Below are 11,206 nucleotides of genomic sequence, written 5' to 3'. Positions count from 1 at the left end.
GTCACATATTTTAGAAAGGCCTTTTGAACAGATTCTCGAAACGCGGTGACTTTACCGTACTCTAGAAGGTAATAGATTACAGTTGTTAAGGCGCTGATAAAAAGGCGGAGGACTCTAGGAAGCAGTGTGAGATGAGAAGCAAAGTCACCCTTCTTCACGTTACTGTCTTTCTTTGGTACTTGCCCCGCCCCCTTCAGCGCGGGCCCCGCCCCCGGATAAGCCCCACCCAGGCCCTGCCCCCGATGTTAGCGTGGGCCACGCCCTCACCGCCCAGCTCCCCGAGTCCCAGGCTCCCATTAGCGCTAAGCATTTGGTACCCCGGAGGGGATGGGAGGGCTGGAAATGGGCAGGGTGAAAACTGGGGCGACTAGTCTGAGTCGAATCCCTCCCTGTTCCTGCTCTTCACCCACCCCCTTGTTGAGGGCCTTGACTTTTGCATAATGTAAGTACTTATTTAATGCGTGTGCTGGCTGAAGAGCTCTTCATTTGTCTTTCTGTCCTTCATATGCCAATGTGCTTCCGCCCTGTGTCAGTCTAGGTTGAAGCGCCTGGAGAGGAGGGTGCTTCCCAAACAGTTCCCGTTCGACCCCCAGCCCCGGGCCAAGGGCAGAAAGAGGCTGGGGCGGGGACAAGCGGGAGGAATGAGAGCAACGTCTGACAGGCTTCTGGAACCACGTCCTATGCCAACTTGGATTCCGTCCTTTTCTCCAATAAAAGGAACTTTTCACTTGATTTTTTTTAAAACACCCTTTAAATATTTTTTATTTAAAGGGACTGGTTTCTGTGCATCTGATTAGAGGTATCAGTGCAAAAGAGAAGCTGAGTCCTACACACACACACACACACACACACACACACACACACCCCTTCTCCCGAGGTTTTCCCGAATGGAGCTACTCCGGTTACAACTAGACGCATCCCCTCCCCCACCTGGCCTTTCCCCCTTCCGCCCCTCAGTCTTGGGAGGAGCCTTCTCTGTGCCTTCCCAAGTCCCCGAGGGGGACCTCCTATGTTGGAGTCGGGTGGGGGGGAGGGTCATATAACGAAGACCAGAGAGAACAAATTAGATAATCAAAAGAATTATAGTAATTGCTTTCACTTTCCCGAGCCCGCTCTGCGGATTCCCTCCCCCGCCCCTTCCCCGGTTTCTGTCAGTCGGGAATACTCGGTCTTCCCGAACCCCTCCCCTCCCCCAGGCGACGCCTCTCCTCTCCGCTCGCTCCCGCGTTCCCTCTCTTCCTCCGTTTTCGGGTGTGCTGGAACGTTCAGCGGAATATGATGGATGATTACCTGTCACGGCTTGTTTATTATAATGCAGGCAATCAATTACACATCCCCAACGCTGGCCGGCCCGCAGGAAATTTATATGCTCAGCACAAACCAATGTGAAAATGGAATCTCATTTGCCAAATGTCTTTCTCCCCGTACAGCACGATGATTACAGCCTGTGTTTGTTTCAACAGTCGTGTACAACTGACAGTGCCATCATTTACTGCCTGGCTCAGGTCACGTTACTCTAAGACTTTATTTATTGTGTTACGATGGCCAGCACAGGAAAAGGACAAGAGTGTCTGTCAGGGATGCCACCTTATTAGAAACTGGGCGGGCTGGGCCTGCTTCGTGGGCAGCGCGACAGTCTCAGCCCCTGGGCGGTCTCCCCAGGTCACCTCTCCCAGCATCCTGCGGCCTGCCCTGCACTCCTAGTGCCGCCACCCCCCCAAACACCCCACCCCCTCCCCGAGAGGCAGCTCTGAGTATCAGAAGCTCCACAGGTCCCGGAATCAGATGGACAGAGTTAGTTAGAATTCTAGTTCTGCTACCCTCTAGTTGTGTGTGGCCAGAGAGTCAACCTCCTCATCTGGAAAATGGGAGTTTTAATAGGCCACTTACAGGGATATTGTGATGTCTGGGTTATCAGTGTTGACAAATGGTAGTTCTGGTGACTCCAGATCTCGCTCTGGCCAGACTAAGACCCACTCATTCGGAGGCAGAGAAGAAAGGCTCTGTGGGAAAAGATGTGAATTGGGAGTCATGCCATGTTAAAATCTCCCCAATTTCTACTGAGACTTGTCTGCCTCAAGATCTTGTTTCTCTTCTGGGTGGAGTTTTGCTTTTTTTTTTTTCCTTTATACAGACACATAGTGTGACTCTGGGAAAATAAAATGGCTACCTCGCTCTGCTTCCTTTTCTGCCCTTGTAAAAAGCGGCATAGCCATCCTCGCCTTTCTAGCTGTGTTATCTCAGGCAGCAGAGTCCCTTCCCCTCTCCAAGCCTTGGGTCCCTCCCAGGAGAAGTGAAGAAAATAACTACTAAACTGCCTCCCCCAGCTCTGCTGGCGGGATCCAGAGTGCCCATGGGTGTAAAAAGTGCCACAAAAGTACAGTTGTCACCGCTGTCCAATCTCTTTTTGTCAGGAGTTTCGGTAGGTTCTCAGGGTTTTGCTGCACAAGGCGGTGACACCAATTTGTAGCCCCACAGCGCTTGGCATAAAGTGGGAGGCCAGTAAATGAGGGGCAGACAGATTCTCATATGTACATTTGATAGTTCTTTATCGTTTCACATATTTATTATTTGATGTAGGTATTTGTGTAAAAGTTGTCTGCCCCGCTGGGATGGAAACTCTAGGAGGAAAGACACCAGACTGACTTTGGTCACCTCTGTATCCCCAGCCTATAGCCTCTACTTGGCACATCCTAAACAAATCAGTAAATATTTGTGGCTTTAATGGATGCATGAATGATTGGCTATATGAAGAAGGCATTACTAGGGTGATCTCTGTCATGCAGACAGTAGGCCCTAGTGAAAGGATGTTTGCGGATATCTCCACTATTCCTTATCTTCACAGAATCAAGCTATTTCACAGGGGCCCAGCCTTGTGTGGGTACCTGGGTTATGTGTACCTACCCATACTCAGACAGTGCCAGCTGATGACAGATCACAGACGTGTTCGCCTAGCTGCTTCTACTGACCCCTCAAACCTACATTCCCCCGAATAAATTCCCAGTCACTCTTGTATCCCATGTTACCTTAAAATCTCTACACCTCCCTAAACCACAGGTTCCTTGTGGGCAAGCAGCTACACTTGATTCGTATTTGGGACTTCAAAATGCCCAGTGCAGTCAGTACCTGCCTAAAACGGAAGTTTTCAATTGATCAATAAGGATGATCTTTTCTAAACACATATGTATGGGATACAACTTAGAACTCCACTAAAACATGCTGGGTCAGGGAAAAATAAAATGATTCGAGCTCATATTTTAAAAAGCAAAAAAAATTAACAGCTGTGTCGTATATTTCGGTCAAGTGCCTTGGATTTGTGGAAGGGATTTCTTTCTATAAATATAATTATTAGTTGCTATGATTATAATAATAACCAGGGGGATGGCACGCAGCCGTGCCTCCCCAGCAGAGTGGGCTGGGTGGAGTGGGTATTCCCTCTGCTGACTTGCTTCACTAGTTGACTAACAGACCTTATTCCCTGGCCGAGCGGATCATATCCTGCCAACTCCAGCTTCCCAACATGGAGGGGAAGTGAGAGCAAGTGCTGTGGGATCCTGGGGGGGAAAGCAGCCTGTGTTTGCTGCTGCTTTGACAGTTGAGGCTCCGAGAGGGGCTGGCAAACAATGGGAAATGAAACATTTGAGTGGTTGCAAAAAATTCCGTGGGAAATCCCCCCTGGTGATATTTATGTGCGATGGCTGTGACAAAGGGAGCTGGGGGCTTTCAATTTCAAGGGTTTCTGAGCAGACCACAATAGTATTCTAAGATGGCAGTCCCCAGGAACCCTTCCCTGGGGCCACAAAAGGCCAGTCTGTCTGTCCAGGGAGGACGTGGCCATGCACACGAAGTGGAACTGCTATGGCTTGTGGGGAGCTCACCTGCAGTGGTAGAGCTTGGGCCTGCGAATCTTCTGCTGTAAGATAAATCCCTCTCAACTATTCCCCTAGATTTTCCCTGGCCTCAAGAGCCTGGGGGCTTAATTGACTGAAGGGGTCTTCCTGGGGCTCAGCATCATCTGTAGAATTGTAGGGACCTTAGCCCCCTGCAGAGATTCTCTCCCATTTCATTGAAAAATCCAAAATCGAGATCTCACTGCAGTCCCCATGGCATTTTCCCGTTAACACTGTGGCCTCCTGCTTTCTCCATTCCCATTTGTAATGAACATTTATGTATTTGTCTGTTGCTCCCCCCACCCTCATTTGGAGAATAAAGTGGACTGTACTAACCAACCCTTGTTTTGCTTTCCATAGAACTAATAAATATTCAAAATACCACTCTTGCTAATGCCTTGCTGCTGCCGCTGTGATAGGATATATGTGTTTATAGATCCACTTAAAGGTAAGGTTTATAGATTTTTTGAGACACTTAGCAGATGAGAAAACCGAAACTTAAAGGGGTTAAATAACTTGCCCTTGTGTATTAGTCATGAGGTTTCAGTTGCAAAGTGACAACCTTCTCACTTACATGGACTGGAGCCAGACCAAAACTGGACTGGAGTATCTGACTGAAAAGCAAGGGTTTGTCAGCTTCAGGCATGGCTGGATCCAGGCCCTCAGTTAACTCTTCAGGAATCTGCCTCTCTCCACCTTTCTGGCTCTGCTTTCTCTGCACTGGTTTCATTTTTAAATGGGCTCTGTCCACCTGTTTTCCAGATGTTTCCACATCTTCCTAGAGTCAAATCTCTCCTGGTTGCCTCAGTAAACTCCCAGGGGTAGGTCTGATGGGCTCAGATAGGTTCAGCTGCCCACTGCTAAACCAATGACTACAGTGAGGGGGGTGGGATGGTCTTATTGCCCAATCACATGCTCACTGCCAAAGCCTACCCAAATCACATGCACCAAGTGAGAGTAAGAAGTTCCCCAAATAATATTGGGGTGTTCTTTGCAGAAGGAGGAGGAATGGATGCTGGGCAGGCAGAAAGACCTGATGTCCTATACTCCCATGTCACACTGCCAGTCAGGGGCAGACTGGTCTGCACTGAGGTCTGCCCTCCACCTTTTCCATGCTGCTGGAGACCAACTCGGGGACCCCCTCATGCTCCATCTCATCCTGGGACTCTAGCCCCACCTTTGCCCCTTGAATTTATTCTAGTTGGAAGTTTTCAAAATATGCATCTTGGGAGCTGCTGGGGGGAGGAAGACAGTGCTGAGAAGCCAGAAGGGCAGGTGACAGAAGCTCAGTGGCTGTGGCTATAGGACCCCCCCCCCCCCATTTCAACCATACAGCAATTCTTGTGTCTGTTTGTATATTCACTTCCCTTTTACACTTTTATTTAAAACAAACAGCTCCTCATATTTTTAAAACTTAAAAAATTTGCAACCCTTACCCTCTCACCCCATTCACAAATGAGGAACAATAGCTCAGAAAGACGCAGGAACTTGACAAAGGCCATGTACACAGTGCACAGCGAGTCTGAGAAATCACGCCTCTGGATGCCGGTGTCCTGCCCTTCCCACTGTGGCCTTGCAGGTAGGTTAGACATCTGCAGGCACAGACCCTGCCTTTCATCCCTGACGTATTAGCCAAGGATGCAGACCTTAACTCTAACGGAGCAGCTTCCCAGAGCAGAAAGAGGAAACATTCGTGCAGCTTTTTTTAAGTCTTGGGGTTCCTTGCACCCGGGCAGGCAGCTGCTGGGGACTCAGTAGGCAGGATCCTGCCAGAATGGAGAAAACCAGCCAGATTCCTGCAAATCCCTCTTCGTATCAGGCGCTGACATCACCATTCCAGGGGAACTTCCATGACTCAGCCACGTGCTCCCCACTCAGGATGTTTACAAACAACTGTTCGGCTCTGTCCTCCGTGTCGGCAACGCTGCACCAGCCCTGCCAGCTCCTCAAACACACCTTTCTGCAGCACCATCACTGCCAAGCATCATAGCTAACCTTTCCTGAGTGCTTACATGGTTCCCCGAACTGCGTGCTAAGTGCGTGAGAGATCCTGTTTCACTGAACCCTCCCAATAGCCCCAGATAGTAGGTATTATTATTATCCTCATTTTACAGGTGAGGAGACAAAGATGCAAGAGAGATGAGTCAATTTCTCCAAGGTCCTCAGCCAGTCTCAAACTCAGGCAATCAGAGTCTAGGGAATGAGCTCTGAGTTCCATCGTTACGCTAGATGCACGGTGCGTGCTTTGTACAAAGAAGGTGTAGGTTGTCACAGCACCTGTACACAGACACCCAGAAAGTTCTCTGCTTCCTTCAGGCCCTTCCTTCCACCCCACAGGGGCTTCCAGGGGAGCCTGGGGATCGCTGTATTTTCCTTTTGACTTCTCTCCTACACTCTCTTGCCTGGTGTCTTCAGCAAACACACACACAGGGGATTCCAGGGAGAGAACTATTGTATCACGCAGTGGGCACGGCTCATAAGGTGCCAGCGGAACGCGGGTAAGTCAGGTAAAGAACGGCACGCGGTCTCATGGCTTAGGTTACCTTGCAGGAGCTTACTGAATTAGTGTGATTTTTAACATCTTCAAGTTGGATCTCCTCCAGGCCAGCCAGCTGGAGCATTCAGTACGACTCAGCTCGCCTTAACTCAATTAATTGAGCCAGGCTGAGCCGGGCTGAGCTGAACTCAACAAGTATTTCTTAAGCACTGAGCTGGCTGCAGGGGGAAAAAAACAATGGACTGTAAGACGCAGACTCTGCCGGACTCGGCCCTTAAGGAGATGTCTCGACTCTTAAAGGATAACAGGGTGCTGCATTTTCTAGGTACCACCTTCAGTTTTCCCATGTCTGTGGTCCCCCTGTGCTTTGACTGACTTCATATTTTTCCTTAAATTAATTGTACTTGAAGTACATTCATTTCCTTTTTTAAGTGTAAGGTAATTTTTTATTTTTGAGGTGAAACTCATGTAAGATAAAATCAACCATTGTAAAGTGGATAAGTCAGCGGCAGTTAGTACATTTACAGGGTCATGTGATCACACCCTGCCTGGTTCCAAAACATTTCCGTCACTCCAACACAAAACCCCATATCCATGAAGAAGTGTCTCCCCCTCTTCCCACCTCCTCTTCACCCCTCACAAACACCAATCTCTTTCTGTCTCTATGGATTGGCCTGTCCTAGATATTTCACATACATGGAATCATGCAATATGTGGCCTTTTGTGTCTGGTTTCTTGCATCATGTTTTTACATATTTTACATATTACCACAGGGTAATATGTAGGTGGCCAAGCCAGGATTCAAACTCCAGGCCAACCACCTCCGGTGCCAGGCTTTTCACTACCGCACCTGACAGTACGCAGGGGGATTTTATGCGCTCTGCAGGTGAAACAGTAACAAGTCCAGTCCAGGTCAGGTCACTTTAAAACATCCACCTTGTTCCCCTCCCCCTTCCCCAGGAAACCTGGTGTGGGGCTGGCTGCCTCTGGTCCCCAAAGTGCAGCAAATAGGATGACTGCACAGGCAACCAAATCCGGCCAACGCTGCATGACACCCCGTCACCCAGATGCCTTTACCTTAGACTCCGCTGATGTGCGGAGGTACGTCCAAGAGCAGGTGGGGGCCAGGCTTATTCAACCCAGGAAACTATTTTCCCACAGAACCCCCCCCACCGTGGTGTTCCCCAGAGCACACTTTGGGAAATGCCACACTATCTGAAATACTGCAAAATATCAAGTAGACCCACGACTATTGTGTATGCATTACAATAGGAGATGAGTTTCTGAGTAAATACACCAACTCTGGAATAATTTTGTGATTTATTCAGAAAATTGGCTTCCAGATCACTGTGGACAAGACCCAACTTGGCTGGGAGATTGCAATCCCTCGGCAGAGCCACATGGACCATGAAGCTGGCCAAATTTTATTCTGAGAGAGGATCAGAGACGAAAACTGCTCTGATTTCCCTAAGCCTTGTTTCAGCAGCCAGGAGGCTGTAACTCTCATATTGAAAGGTGAATACTTTCAAGGAAAATTTACACTATAGTGTAGTCCAATAATGGATGCAATTATGTTATGTAAATTCAACCAGAGGGACTCAGCAGAATAGTAATAGTAGAAGTGGTAGTAATAATAATAATAATAAATAGGAAAGAGAGTAAGTGCCAGGCAAGACTTCGTCTGCCGTTCTCCCGGTACGAATCTGCGCCCATCCTGCAGTCTCAGACCCAAGCACGAGTCCAGTGCTTAGATATCTGTTGTTTTCATATCATATGGCCTCTACAGGATGGCCCACTTCTTCATCTGGTGCTCAGCTAGACAATGGACAACCTTCTCCGACCCAACAGAAAACCTGGCTGCGCCCAACTGACCGGGAGAAAGCACGACAGCCTCCCAGGTCATCTTCCCCAGTGTTTTCAGAGACATTAATGATTCCTGACCACGGCCCGTGTCCTCCTCAGGAGTCCTAACCATACAGCTGCAAAGCCACATCAGATGTGATGCCACTGAGTCCAAGTGGAATAGGACCTGGTTTTGTCCATATTGTCAAATGTTTTCTGAGAGCCAGCGCTGACCTTACAGCCGGGTTCAGCACAGACCATCGAGGTGAGAAGATTTGGAGAAAGCCAGCTAACACCACTCCACACCCCATTTCCCACTCTGTTCCTCCCTCTCTCCCCCCCAAAAAGCCTAGAGAAAACATTTTAAAATTGGACTGTGCTACCTGAATGGTAACTTGGATTCTCATCAGTTTAGTCAGGCTCAGTTTATTTTAGCTAATGGCCGCTAAAGGTCAGAGCGGGTGGGGGTTCAGAGGTTCAGCAGGGTGGAGGATACAGCGCCCATTCTCACCTTCTCTCAACTTCATCCCGCGGCATAAAAACTCCCACTGCCCACAGAATGACATCCAAACTCCAGGACCTTTGTCTGCTGGACCAGCCCACCTCAGGATCTGAGCCCCCCAAGGCAAGGTCTGCTTCCTATTCCTCTGCAAGTGTGCCCGGCACTGAGCGCAGATAAGCTGGAGGTCAACGAATGGCTGTCAAATGAGGGGGAAAGTAACCGGGATAAAACACAGGTTCCACATGTGCAAGTGTCAGCACAGTGTCATGTCAAAAAACCAAAAAAAAATTTAACTGGAGAGCAATTTAAATCTGCCAATCTTCTCAAGGAATAGAAAGGGAATAAAAAGGTCCTACTTACAATGGAACGCAAATCTTTTGAACTTGGCTATCTCACCTCCATGACAGCTAGCCCCCGAATCTCTCAAACGCCCCCAAACGCTCCTTCAGATCTAACTTTTCTCATCCCCCTCCCATATCCCTTTCCAAATACAGCTATTACTCTTTCCTACACGTACAGGGTAGCTGGTGGGCAGTACGACCGGGGTCATACCTGCTGGGTTCAAATTTACTCCTGTCACTCTAACCTGACGCCGTACCTGCCACATAGTAAGTGTTCAATAAATGAGACTTGTTGTTATGTAAATCCACTGGCTTCTCCAATATGTTTTCCTTCTTATGTGGCTCACTTTTCCAATAATGCAATAAAAAAATGTATATTCCTTTCCCAGGGCTGCCAAAACAAATTGCCACAAATTTGGTGGCTTGAAACAACAGGAATGTACTCTCTCAGTTCTGGAGGCCAGAAGTCCACAATCAAAGTGTCGGCAGGGCCGTGCTCCCCCCAGAGTCTCCAGGGGGCTCCTTTTCGTTGCCTCTTCCATTCCTGGTGGCTGTTAGCATTCCTAGGCTTGTGGCTGCACAACTCCAACCCGGGCCTCTGTCTTCATATGGTCTCTCCCATGTGTCTCATAAAAACATTTGTCATTGGATTTAAGACCCACCCACATAATCCAGGCTGATTCCATTTCAAGATATTTAACTTAATTACATCTGCAAAGACCCTTTTCCTAAATGAGGTCACAATCACAGGCTCCAGGGGTCAGATTATGAACATACCTTTTTTGGGGGGCAGTGGGGGGGCACCATTCAACCCACTACAAAATGATACTGGGTCCTTTCTATGGTGAGCGGTGGGTGGAGAGAGGGCGGCACACTCCTATAATTCTTTTTTGTTTTCTTTTATCTTTGTCATGACGAATAAATCGAGTCAACAGCCAGCATCATCATATACTTGGGAACGCAGAAGAAAGAGAGGCAGGTGTTGGACAGACACTGTCAACGTCCCCTTTTCACTGACGTTCATCAACTCTTTAAATGATGCAAGTTTGCAGCCACAGAATACCTCACTGCAAGAGCCATCCTGGGGATTGGGTGGGGTATAAACAGCAGCAAGTTTCAGCCATAGCTCAGACCCTCAGGCAGAGCATCTCAGCTTTCCCACTGACAGGGGTCAGCTGCACGCATCGCTGGCTGGGGGTGGCTCAGGGCAGTTATTTATTGATATCCTGTGTTAAGATTCCTGCCTCGCTACACTGAAGGGATTGTGGAGGCAGTGACTTCACTCGACTCAAATTGCAATCAGCCAGCCTCTTGGCTCTGTGTTTATCTACCCAGAACTATTTTGGGTGTGTGTTCATAGACAGCACACACCAAAGTATTTGGTATTTGAGATGCAAGTGTTAAGGAAGATTAAAGTTAGCTGCTAATGAGCATGCCTAGAATAGATACACTGTGTGTGCGTGCATGAGTGTGTGTGTGTGTGCGTGTGTGTGTGTGTGTGTGCTCCACTGGGTGTCTGCAAAGCAGATGTCTACAAAGCTGCCCTCAGGTGACCTTACCAATGTCCAGGATCAAATAAGACGTCCATGGACAGAAGATGGAAGTGGATGAAAATCGGCCTGTCTCAAAATACCACCTTACCAAACACCCCAAGTCCTCCATCTAGTTTTCCCATCCTTGGAAGCCATGCCCATCCCACCTTATCAAGGTGCCTCGTTTGACCACCCTGTGAACTCTTGGACCAGGGCTAGGAAATAGATTTCACCTCCAGCACCAATTTGGATCAAGGTGGCAGGGATCACTGGGAGCATCGCATTGAGGACGATGCTGAGAACCGACCTGGGCTGTGAACAGTGCTGTGTTCGTTTCCTAGGGAGCCTGAACAAAGCACCACAATCTACGTTGCTTGAGACAGCAGAGATTTATTTTCTCACAGTTCTGGGGGCCACAAGTCCAGAATTAAGGTGTGGGCAGGACCACAAGTCCATGCTCCTTCTGAAAGCTCTAGGAAAGTGTCCTTCCTGCAGCTCCACGTCTGGGGGCCCCAGTGTCCCTTGGCTCGTGGCTGCATCACCTTAATCTCTGCCTCCGTCCTCACTTGGGTGTCTTCCCCCGTGTCTGTGTTTTCATGTGG

The 11,206-nt window shown here is 48.7% G+C and overlaps 1 long non-coding RNA gene across 1 annotated transcript; it reads left to right on the top strand.

The window, feature by feature from the left end:
• The first annotated feature begins 268 nt into the window (after window positions 1-268).
• Window positions 269-732, top strand: LOC141569236 (uncharacterized). The gene is made up of 2 exons (XR_012492724.2): window positions 269-442; window positions 534-732. It is a non-coding gene; the product is annotated as an uncharacterized LOC141569236 (long non-coding RNA).
• The last annotated feature ends 10,474 nt before the right edge of the window (window positions 733-11,206 follow it).

The sequence above is a fragment of the Rhinolophus sinicus genome, chromosome 9 (genome assembly GCF_057876585.1).
Source record: "Rhinolophus sinicus isolate RSI-liver-muscle chromosome 9, RSI-T2T, whole genome shotgun sequence".
In the NCBI taxonomy this organism is placed as follows: Eukaryota; Metazoa; Chordata; class Mammalia; order Chiroptera; family Rhinolophidae; genus Rhinolophus; species Rhinolophus sinicus.
This window is presented reverse-complemented; position numbering and strand designations above follow the sequence as displayed.